At 37.0% G+C, this 11,665-nt stretch overlaps 1 pseudogene; it reads right to left on the reverse strand.

Moving 5' to 3' along the window:
- The window catches only part of LOC120286444, a 12,501-nt pseudogene extending 4,507 nt beyond the window's left edge, over positions 1–7,994 (reverse strand).
- Between the last annotated feature and the right edge of the window lie 3,671 nt (positions 7,995–11,665).

Consider the following 11,665-nt stretch of genomic DNA (forward strand, 5'->3'; position numbering starts at 1 on the left):
CTTGGAAGAGGAAAAAAGAAACAAAAGAAAGCACACCAAGATCCACAGTAATGCATGCATAAGTCAGTTTGCTGGATGAATTCTTCTGGTAGCTTTTTAGCACTTGTAGCAATAAACACAGCAATGCTTCTGGTTATTGTCTCACTGTGAAGTTTTGACAGCTTATAAACACTTACTTAGACATTTCAATATTTGCTCCAATTGGAGAAGGGCCCTAAAGAAAATATAGAAGAATCAGCAGCTACTTAGTCTAATTAAAGATTCCCAACCACATTAACAGGTGGAATATATTAACATGGCAACTGGTATAATGAGTAGGAACACTTAACTTGTGCCCCTAAACAGAGAATATGGTTAATGAGTCCATTGAAGCTACTGATTGTTTGTGGAGGGCTTTTCTCTAATGAATGATAGATCCTCAAATCTGAGACTTAGCACTTAATTTTTTTTGTGTGTATTTTTTTTTGGAAGGGGGAGGGTAGCATCTTAATATCCATAAACCGTGTTCCCAAATTAAAAAAGATGAGTCACTCCTTTTTCCTTCGAGAAGGTGAAAGAATTTGATTGACAAAAGAAAATATTCAAGTAAATAAGGAATGTACAACAGCAATTAAACTGACCACCCAACACTAATTCATAGTAAAATTATAGCAGTTAGGCAAGAGGTAACCTCATGAAAAACAACTAAGTACCTTTGAGAACAATTTCACCCAAGCACTGGCAGACAATCGCTTCAGAGCCTACTTCTGCCATGTGAACTTTTCCATGAGAGCATTGAATGAGAGTGTTATCCAGAACACTGCCAGACATCACAGTAAAGCCAGGAAAATACACATGATGGTAATCCTCCCAAAATGCCATGGATAATGATAAGTAAAATATAAATAGTAACTAAAACCAACTACAGTATCCTGCTTTCCTCTTTTTAATTTTTGGATTGGGCCTTGGGATAGCGATATAGAGTTTTTGAAGGTACCAAATCACGAGTTATCTTCATGAGGGAGGAGTGACTCATGTTTGATTTGTTAAAACCACTTCTTTTAATCAAGTTCATTCTTCAATGTCAATTATCTTTTGACATGGCTCATCAGATCAAACGAGTTGATCATTGTCAAAAAAATTGACATGATAACAAGGTTTTGGTGAAGACTTACCGTTTCATCAGTCCATGATTCCAATAAGAGTCCTACTACTGGTAGAATTCTTCTCCCAGTTGCTACTTGTTTTGTCTGTAAGTTATACTGGAATTTCAAGTACAAATTCTACTTTAAGCAGGTATTTTTAGTCAAATTGGAACTCTACAGTTTTCCTCTCTCCATGGACTAGGATTTCAATAGACCCTGCAAGTACAATGTTCATCTAATTGAGAAGACAGACACTTATCATTCAGTTTTCATCAATTGTTCACTTTTGAGTTGTGTGGCGTGATCATTTCCTCGACTTTCATGCTTAAGAATCCTTGAGTTGATCCTTATTAGTTACTCCATCAGAAATACTGTATACCAAACCCTTCTACTAAGCTTATTGATTGCTTATAATATCCCAACATATTTCATCTTGACTTACTGTTTGAATCCCAGAAGCGGTATTTGTCTCTCTGATTGTAATAGTCAGATTATCAGTCAGATTATCCTACACCATTTTTGGTATGAGCGTATGCTACAAGTCATGGCAACGGATTCAGTGAGTCATTTTTTGTGCACAAAGGAGTAATTACCAACAAGACAGTTCTCTTTATGATCTGATGGCAGATCAAAGTCATTCATAGTCAAATGAGTTCATTTGAAGCTGAATCTCCCAACTTGAATCCACTAATGCTTTTAAAAGGGCCAAAAATGAGCATAATTCAAGGAATGTTAACAAAGAGGTCAATGAAGACGATGATAATCAACATGTAGAACACAACTTGTCAAACAGGCCAGTGTGAAATATAAAGTTGTCCCAGATGTTCAAGTTGAAGAACTAGCCATGCTTGAGAAAGAGTCCTAAGGAAATGTGAAACCAGTCATACTGAGGAAAAGAGCAAGGATGTCGGTGCTTCAGGTCACAAGGAGAACACAAACTCTATGAACTTAATGTACGAATACTGGGGTGAAGAAGTAAGTCGGTATTTAAGAAGGATGCATGTCAGAGTGAAAGGGAGAAGCACATGGCTATGGTGGTGAAGCTAGAGCATCTGTACTTACGGAGGCATAATATTGTCAACCCACAGGCGGAGCCAATTTGCTGATATCCAATAAAAAGGTTCCTCAAATGATTGAACAGGAGCTTCTGAAAGAATTAGGCGCACCTCTTGCCTCCTTTCTTCAATAAGACGCAATGTTGTTTCCTTCCGTAGTTTATACTGGTGGCATGCTTCCACATATGATGCATTCAATTCATCTACCTCATCTCTAAGGTAAGATGGAAGAGAAGTGATATCATTTGATGTGCTGTCCGTGCGTTCAGTTTCTGTATTATTGGCATCCAGAACCATGGATGTCTTCCGGAGATGCACATTGGTTTGCCGCAGATTGTACATAAGCATGTATGCATCAGCAGATGAAAAGATCTCAGAATGTTCTGAATCACCATTTTCTGCAAATTGTGGCAGCACATCTGTAGCATCACCAGCAGCAGAAACTGGCGAAGAGTGCACAAGTGGCTCCTTTTGTGGAGGTTTACTCTTGTGACCTGATGAATCTTCTCCAAATGGGTGATCACCTAAATTTGAGACATGCTCGTCATCAAACTCCCACCACTGCCCTCTTTCTCATCTCTTATATGAGCAATGTAATGCCCACTGTTTACAGCAGTTCCTTTGTGTATCAGGATTGCTGACAAGTCATATATTAAATCAACCTGAGCTGGGTCACATAATCTCTTCCGCATATCAAGTTCCCGAGGAAAAGAAAATGCAGAAGTGATTTTTTCTTTGTTGTAGTCTACAATAACAGAATTAAAATGTATCAACAATAAGTAAATGCAAACTAAGTAAATGCATATACAAGAGAACAAACAATCTATCCTACCACACGGGGAGAGAGAGAGAGAGAGAGAGAGAACCAAGGAATACAGAGACACTATTATCAATTTTAACTATAAGCCAAAATGGAATCTTTACCAAAGAGAAGGGTCAAACACTTGGAGTCATCCAACATCATTGGTTCTAACATTGTTGAGACATCAAGTGTGAGAAGTTACAGGAAGAAATTATTTTCAACAGTTCCAGCTTTAATCTTTCAATAGACCCTATAATGACAAACTGACAAAGCCATTCCCACTCAATGGTGTCTTCTAACACAGACAATCTTACATCAGTGCGATTTTTGTAATAAACTCTTCTCTCAAGTTCCAAAAGTCTAGTTGACTTTCTAGAGACATAATCAAGACAAAAATATATATATATATATATACAAAATATATCTATATACATTGTTGTAATTGTTAAAAAGTACCTTAGGAAGGAAAACATAACGCTTAAGCTGGATATTAAGTACGCGAGGAAGTGTCCGGCTTTATGCTTCGGCTAGCATCAACTCTTGCTTCACAGGATTCACAAAAGTACTGATTTTCCCCATTGAGCTCCTCTACCCGTAGATAATCGTCTAAACTTTCATCCAAACTTTTCAAACCCAACACATTCAGTTCCAACTCATAGAAGTCTTCAATCTTTGAAGAGGCCTCTGAATCTTTCCCACATCTTGAGCAGCTGTAGGCAGAAATTTGGTCCAAAGGCAAATGTCATGGCTTTTGTAACTTAAAGCAATAAGACTTTCAATTATTTTGTGAAAAGTAACTCCTACCACAGCATCCCCTAATGAAAAAATTAAGAATCTCTCCAATTGAATTTATTTCAAACAGAAACATTACAGAAAGGCAAATAAGGCCATATGGCCACGTCACAAGATGCCTACACAAAAACATGCCCGTGGCTTTAGAAAACAGCTTCACAAAATGATTGTTAACATGCAAAGTATCGAATGTATCAAAGCAATGTCAAAGAAAACCAAACACCTGAGAGAAAGGTAACTAGAACAAGCTTAATCAAATGTAACTAAATTACAAGAGTTGAGCAAAAAGAAGCAACTGAAATATTAAAAGAGCTTGAAAAGTATTAATAATTTCACTTTCAATCCCATACATTTATGGTCACTTTCCTTTTTTTTTTCTTTTTTTTTTCATATAGGTACATTTATGCTTACTTTCAAATGATTCTAAAATTTTAACCCTCTAATTGGAAGTCCAAAAAGTTGGGGGATGGGTGAGGAAGAAGAGTGGGTAGAGAGTTAAATTACCTTGTTTAGAAGGGCTAGTGAAAAATAAGGTAAAGATGTAAGGTGTGGGAAAGAATCCATTGCCAACCCCCCCCCCAACAAAAGGTTTCACACCAAATTGAGAATTAACAGATGGAAAAATGGTCGGACACCTTGCCAATTCCTCAAAATGCCCTTGTACTCGCCTCAAATATACACCTTTTTACTAATTCTTATCAGCATGACATTTTACAATCTAGTCAGCGAGAATCATTTAAAACATATCACTCAAGACATTTGGAAAATAAAGAGCACTACAACTTATTCTGCTCACATGTAATTAGCCTGGTTATTCAGGTGTTATTTTATACCTATATCTTCACCAAATCTAGGGGAAAATAGTCATTTGCTACATAAATATTTTCTTTCCTCCCAATTTCTTTTCCTTTCCAAACAAGTCAACTCTCAAATCTTCATCTTTTCTTTACTCCTAATCCTCACCCTTCCAAACAACTTCAAAGGAAATCATTTCTTTCATATATTTCACTTCAAATTTCTTCACTTACATTTTCATTACCTCCCACTTATTTCTTCTGAAAAAAGCACCACGAATAACTTGATCTACACTTTTAGCTTTGCACCATTCTTACAAAAATTGATTTTTAATCATCTGCTCATTGCTGAATGCCATTGCTCTCATGGTTATTTTACTAATTAGACGATGGAGTATAATAGAAAAGAAATAGGAATAACACAACTAAATATCCTTACGTTGTCACATGGGACACACTGCCACGAAAGAGATCTTGAACAATAGTCCTAGGCACAACACTCCGGGAATTGCTGAGGCATCGCTCCAGCAGAGAAAGAAGTAAGGTTAAAAATTCATGGCTATCTTGTTGAACGCCATTATCCAACTCCAGTGTCTTTATAAATGGAGCAGAATCCACAAATGCTCTTTTACTTGAATGAAGCTGAGCAAAGAGCCGGGCAAGCTGATCCAGCACAGGTTGTTTTCTCAGTACATCAACTTCAATGGACAAGACTCCTTTTCGAAAAGTAGTATTCATGTAAAGACATTGAAGGATACTGTTAGCATAGCATGTTGCACCCAAATTAGTTAATCCAGCCGGCGAGTCGAGTGAAGCACGAAGTTCCTTAAACGGGTCCGGACCCAAAGACTGTATAACATCTGACATCTTCTGCCATATTCCAGATTTCCGGCTTCCATTGGGAGATGGAATCAGGCCACAAAAGCAATTTGGGTTATCTTTAGCATTTACTCGGCAGCCCTGGCATACTGGCTTCCCAATATTGTATAACTGGTTTATGTCATCCTGTGTTATTTCACCAGACGCATGAATTTTCCTGCAAAGTATAAAGCAAGGACGACCAATTATTAATGTAAAGAGGCTTGCATAGACGTAAAGTGAGTTCCAATTACCTCAATGTGTCTGAAATCTTGTCAACATCATCGGATGGCTTGGGCTTTTATTTTTACTTCGTGTGGTTGGGCGATTCATGTTTACATACACTAGCTGAAGAAGACATGTAACATGACATCAATTACAGCAAGAGTACCCAGTAAATAAGATCCAGAAATGTGAAAATTGGGGAAACATCATAAAGTCACTGATGCCATTCACTTGAACATGATGCCATTCTCAGCCTAAACTATACATCAACTGATTTCAGGTATCAAACAGATTCGGCAAATAAAGAAGATAAAAACCTTCCAGATGAGGCACTATTACATGGGCATTGGGCAAGGAACAATCAATAGTCGCAAATTTTCATTACATTACATTACAAGCAAGCACCACCAGCAAGGTTGAGAATAATACAAGTCTCACGGCAACCGTAAGCGTGGCAAGCTAAATAGTCATGGCAGGCTAAAATGTCTTGGACTTGCAAGCATGGTTTCTCCCAGACTATTCAGATATTAGGAATGCTAATGAAAGCAAAAAAACCTGATTACACTATCTAGCATAATTGAAAAGCATACCGTTAATGCAAGGGTTGGAAAGAATCCATTCAATTCTTTGAGAGGATCTGTGTGGAATTGAAAATACAAATGAGATATAAACAATGGAATTCTAGGAGTAGCAACAATCAAATAGTTTTTGCTGAATTTTGTTTCAGGGAAATGCGTGAAAACACCACATGGACGTGCATGACATCACCAGGATCAGAACAAACTGCACTCAACTTGTAATCATCCTACATAAATCTTCTTTGTCTATACCAACTTCCCAGCTCGAACATGAACTTGGGTTTCAGACTAGTCCCAATACCCTTGGTATCTCAAGACAAGTCTACTAATTGTCAAAAATTAAAAAAACAGATTCATCCAACTCTTCTCCACATATAATTTCTTACTTCATTTTCTCCTAGTCTAAAAACTTCAACAATGGAATGTATCAGTATAACACCTGTCAAAATGTTCCACGTCATCTGCTTATAAGGTTTCAATAGGCCTTATACACATGAATCCTTCTCCGCATAATGCCTTACATTTTTATATTTTCAGTACTTTTTAACGTGGTATCGTAACCAGACGGATAAATGCACATGTGTGGCTCCCCCTTGGTCTCTTCCGTGTGCCGTTCTTAATTCAATTTGCACATGAGAAGGGTGTTAAAATATTGCATATCCTTGTCTACAACGTTTCCAATTCGCCTTCTATAGGTATAGTCTCATTTCAACTAATGGCTCAAGTTCTCGGTTGGATTTTCTGACATCATGTTAGAGTCAGGCTTCACCCTAGGTTAATTCACGCATGTGGCTTCCCATTTACCATCATCGATTCCACATCAATCAGTCCAGTTCCCACATGAAAGGAGCTATTAAAATATCCGACATTACCTTTTAGTGAGGCTTCAAGGGTTGGTGCTAAGGATTATGAGTAGCAGAATGGCAAACATATGATCAGCAACCACTTTACTTGTCCTCTCTTAGTGCTACGTCGACAGAATTTGGGCTGCACAAGGTCCAAACTTCTAACAAAATTTCTCGTTGGGTAGGATTTAGTGTCACAGAGAGCAAGAGAACGTCGACAGAGAGACTCTTGATGCGGGTCTACCAAAAACGTTCTCTTTCCAAAACCAAAGCACGATTGGGGAGAAGCCACTTCCTCCGCTATGCGAAAAGCAAAACACCAACAATTACAAAGCTTTAACACGGTGCGGGCGTTCGGCAAAACAGGCAATCAATCGTGAAAGGTCTCGCTCATGCGCATCGAATCAAGTAAAACACAAAAATCAAAACCGGCATTCGGCGCAAAACAGCACAACAAAAGGTCGACAGAACAAGGAACCCCGACGGATTACCTCGAGAAATTACCTAAGCTTGGGAGAGCGAATGAGACGCGGGGAGAGAGTATTTAGGGTTCGTAAGCAAGAGGTGGAAGGCCCGGAATCGCACCGGAGCTCGACATTGGATCGACAAGACTCCGCAAGAACCGCGAACCGGCAAAATTCACGGAGACGACGACGACGACGATGGGATTATTGATGGGGGCTGATGGATGAGGGTCGGTCACACACACTCGCCTCGACTGCTGCTGGGATCGTCTGCTGGATGAGAAGCAGGCAGCAGCAGCAGGAAGCAGCAGAAAGAGAGGGAGAAGGCGGAATCGAAGCCGACGACGAGAGGAGACGAGGGGCCGTACTTCCCGCTTTCGTCCGATGGAGGACAGAAGGAGCTTCTTCACTCGATCGATGACGGACACGATACCCCTCCCTCCCTCCTTCAATTTCTCCTCTCTTTTTCTCTTTCTTTTTGTTTTTTCCTGTTTGTAATTTTTCTTCTTGAAAGTCGAAATGCTTTTTAATTGATAGATTGCCAGCACTCGAGAAACGCCCCGTTTGGTTCGATTTTCTTCACCAGTAATTCTAAAAAGGACTGGTGCGTAATAATAAATATATATTAGAACATATGATTAATTTGTTTCCGCAATTCATCTATAAGTATGAGCAATATATCCATCTTATTCATTATTGAATTTGGTAATCTACAATTTTACATCGAATAATCAACTTATATCCTTTTTTGGTGGTAGCATACTAGCATGAGATCATACCAATTGCTCGGATGGATGATCATCATATTAGGATATATGTAACTTGGTCACTCCTAGTTTTTCCTAAATACGCATATCATGTGTTCTTTCGTCTTTTTTTTTTCTCTCTTTTTACCTTAGCAATGCTCTCACTTTTGATTTTCATGAACAACTCCTTGTATACCCTATAATTATTATCTCCAGTAACCATTGAAATAGGTTCACAGGAAAATCCAATTTAACAAAAATAGCCCTCAAAGAACCCACGTGTAATGCAAGGATGTTTATATTATGTTTGGTAATCTTGAATTTTAATCGAATAGAATTCGATATAATACAATAAGAAATCCAAGAATTTTGTTATTTTATATCTAATGTTCATTATAATAATAAAGTCGGATATATTAACATCATATTATATCATATCATGTACGTTATTTGGTATAAAAGCATATTGATATAAATGAACAAAAAAATTTGCAAACAAACATAGTAAAAATCTCTCGTGTCATTCTTGCATACTTTAATTTTATTTACTTATTTTATTTTATTTTCCTATCTTTTTTAATTAATTTATTTTTGATTTCTTTCTTCCCTTTCCATCATTTTCCAATAAAATTTTATCAAATAGTAAACTATACTAATATACCTAAAATACTTACCTAAAATACGTAATGAATATGATAATATATCTATATCTATATTTATATATTGATTTTATAATTATAAAATATAATTAAATTTGAATGTATAAATAAAAATATTATTAAATTAAATAACTATTTTTTTGTAATTTTGAATTTCTTATATTAAATTCAAATATTATTCGTATTGAAATATAATTTTATTTTGTTAATTTAAGAAGTTTGTTATGCGAAAAAATAATTTTCTAATTATGGATATTCAAAATCCTATCCACATTTATTCGACACCTCTCATAGAATAATTATATTATGTCTATATCCCTTTATATTATATTTTATCGTCTTAAGCGGTAGTAATGGAGGGTAGGATAAATTTTATCCCATCCTAAATTTTATACCGTCTACCAAATGTAACCTTATGGTTTAGGGTAATTCCAAGGATATTATGGGTATAGGGGTCAAGGGTTATTTGGATTTATTGAATGCCTAATTAGGCTACGTTTGGTCGTCCAGATTTCTAATCATAGATATGATAGAATATAAAATCTTGAGATTTTCCTATATCCTATCAATTGTTTGGTAAATTGTAGTATTAATATTGGATATATTCACATTATATCATTTATATAAATGGCATATCATTGTAAGTAAACCTAAAATTCATGAACTGAGATGATGAAAATCTTATGCGACACTATTCTCTAATTTATTTTATTTTATTTTTCCTCTCTTTTTAAATTATTTTCTTTATTATTTCTTTTTTTCCCTTCATCATTCTTTAATTTTTTTATCAAATAGTAAACTGTACTAATATACCTAAAATACAAAAATACCTAAAATATGTAATAAATACATACTCAAACTCAATGCAATAATGCACATAATGGGGAAAAATTATAGCTACAGTGCCATTTCACGTTTTTTCTGCACAGTTTTTTTGTTTGAGGCCTTCATCTTGAAATATTATGTAGAGTCGAAAGAAATTTCAGGGGAAAAAGCCCGCAAAAAAGGAGGGATGCCTACCACCCACCTGGGTGGTGTTGCTAGCTTTGGGCCCTCTCCTCCTTGTGAAGGGGAGGGATTCGAATCCCCAGTGCGTCGTAGGGTGATTTAACTGCTAGCGTGAGTGTGGTGGCCACCAACTGCGTCGGCCTGGGTTCTTTCACCTATTTGTTGGCTTTCGGGGTTTCTGGGTTACAAAAAAAAAAAAAAAAGGAGGGATGCCTCATCATCAAGGTTTACCTAGTCAAACTCAATGCAATTGTCACATAACAGGAAAAATGTAGCTATAGTGTTGTTCTTCGTTTTTCTGTGCAATTTTTTTGTCTTGGGTCTTCGTCTCGAAATATTATGCAAACTCGAAAGAAATTTCAGAGAGAAAAGCCGCAAAAAGGGGGAGATGCCGCATTATCAATGTTTGCCTACTCAAACTCAATGCAGAAGTGCACATAATGGGCAAAAAATGTAGGTACAGTGTCGTTCCTCTTTTTTTCTGCGCAGTTTTTTTGTCCGAGGCCGTCATCTCATAAAATTATGGAGAGTCGAAAGAAAATTTGTGGAAAAAGCGCGCAGAAAAGGGGAGATGCCGCATCTACAAAGTTTGCCTACTCAAACTCAATGCAATAGTGCACATAACGGGGAAAAAATGTAGTTACGGTGCCGTTTCATGTTTTTTCTATGCGGTTTTTTTGTCCGAGGCCTTTGTCTCAAAATATTATGTAGAGTCAAAAGAAATTTTGGGGAAAAAGCCGGTAGAAAAGGGGAGTAGCCACATCGTAAAGGTTTGTCTACTCAAACACAATGCAATAATGAACATAATGGGGAAAAAATGTAGATACATTGCCGTTCTTCCTTAATTCTGCGCAGTTTTTTTGTCCAAGGCCTTCGTTTTGAAATATTATGCAGAGTCGAAAGAAATTTCGAAGAGAAAGGACACAGGAAAGGGGAGATGCCGCATCATCAAGGTTTGTCTACTCAAACTCAATGCAGTAGTGCACATACCGGGGAAAAAATGTAGCTACAATGCCGTTTTTCGTTTTTTCAGTGTAGTTTTTTTGTCTAGGGCCTTCGTCTCGAAATATTATGCAAACTTGAAAGAAATTTCGGAGAGAAAAGCCGCAGAAAAGGGGAGATGTCGCATCATCAAGGTTTGCCTAGTCAATAACCTACAACTTAAAAGGATAGTTCAGTGAAAGTATAAAATGTTGAAAAAGCAGCAAATTTCATGAAGCTGAATATCTGAAGGATAGATTGCGAAAGGCAAATGGAAACTCCGGTCTTCAACACTTCCCAAACATTGTTTGTCCAAGATTTCTCTGTAACTGGCCTCCATACATCACTACGTAAAATCATGGATATGGAGATTGGCCTGCATGACCATAAACACTTAATCTATTATGTCAAATAAAATGCATTCTAGTTCAAAATTTGATCAATAAGATATTGAAGAATTTACTTGATGAAAGGAAGAAAACTGAAATTGAGTTCACAAACCTTAAATAAGGTTCTGATTCGTCGTTATCACCCTTGAACTCAAATGGGGTTTCTGGCATTGGCGGCACAAGCCCAGTCCATGTAAGCAATTTCCTTAAAAGCCTTCCACGAGGTCCAGTTGATGATAAGATTTCTTCGTAACGTGTCACTGCCTTTTGGGCCGCAAGCCAGATAGGGAGCTCCTGATTTAACTGTGACCCACTTCAAATGTACCATCAAGGATCTCTAGAAAA

This window comes from Eucalyptus grandis, chromosome 5 (genome assembly GCF_016545825.1).
Source record: "Eucalyptus grandis isolate ANBG69807.140 chromosome 5, ASM1654582v1, whole genome shotgun sequence".
Taxonomy (NCBI): Eukaryota; Viridiplantae; Streptophyta; class Magnoliopsida; order Myrtales; family Myrtaceae; genus Eucalyptus; species Eucalyptus grandis.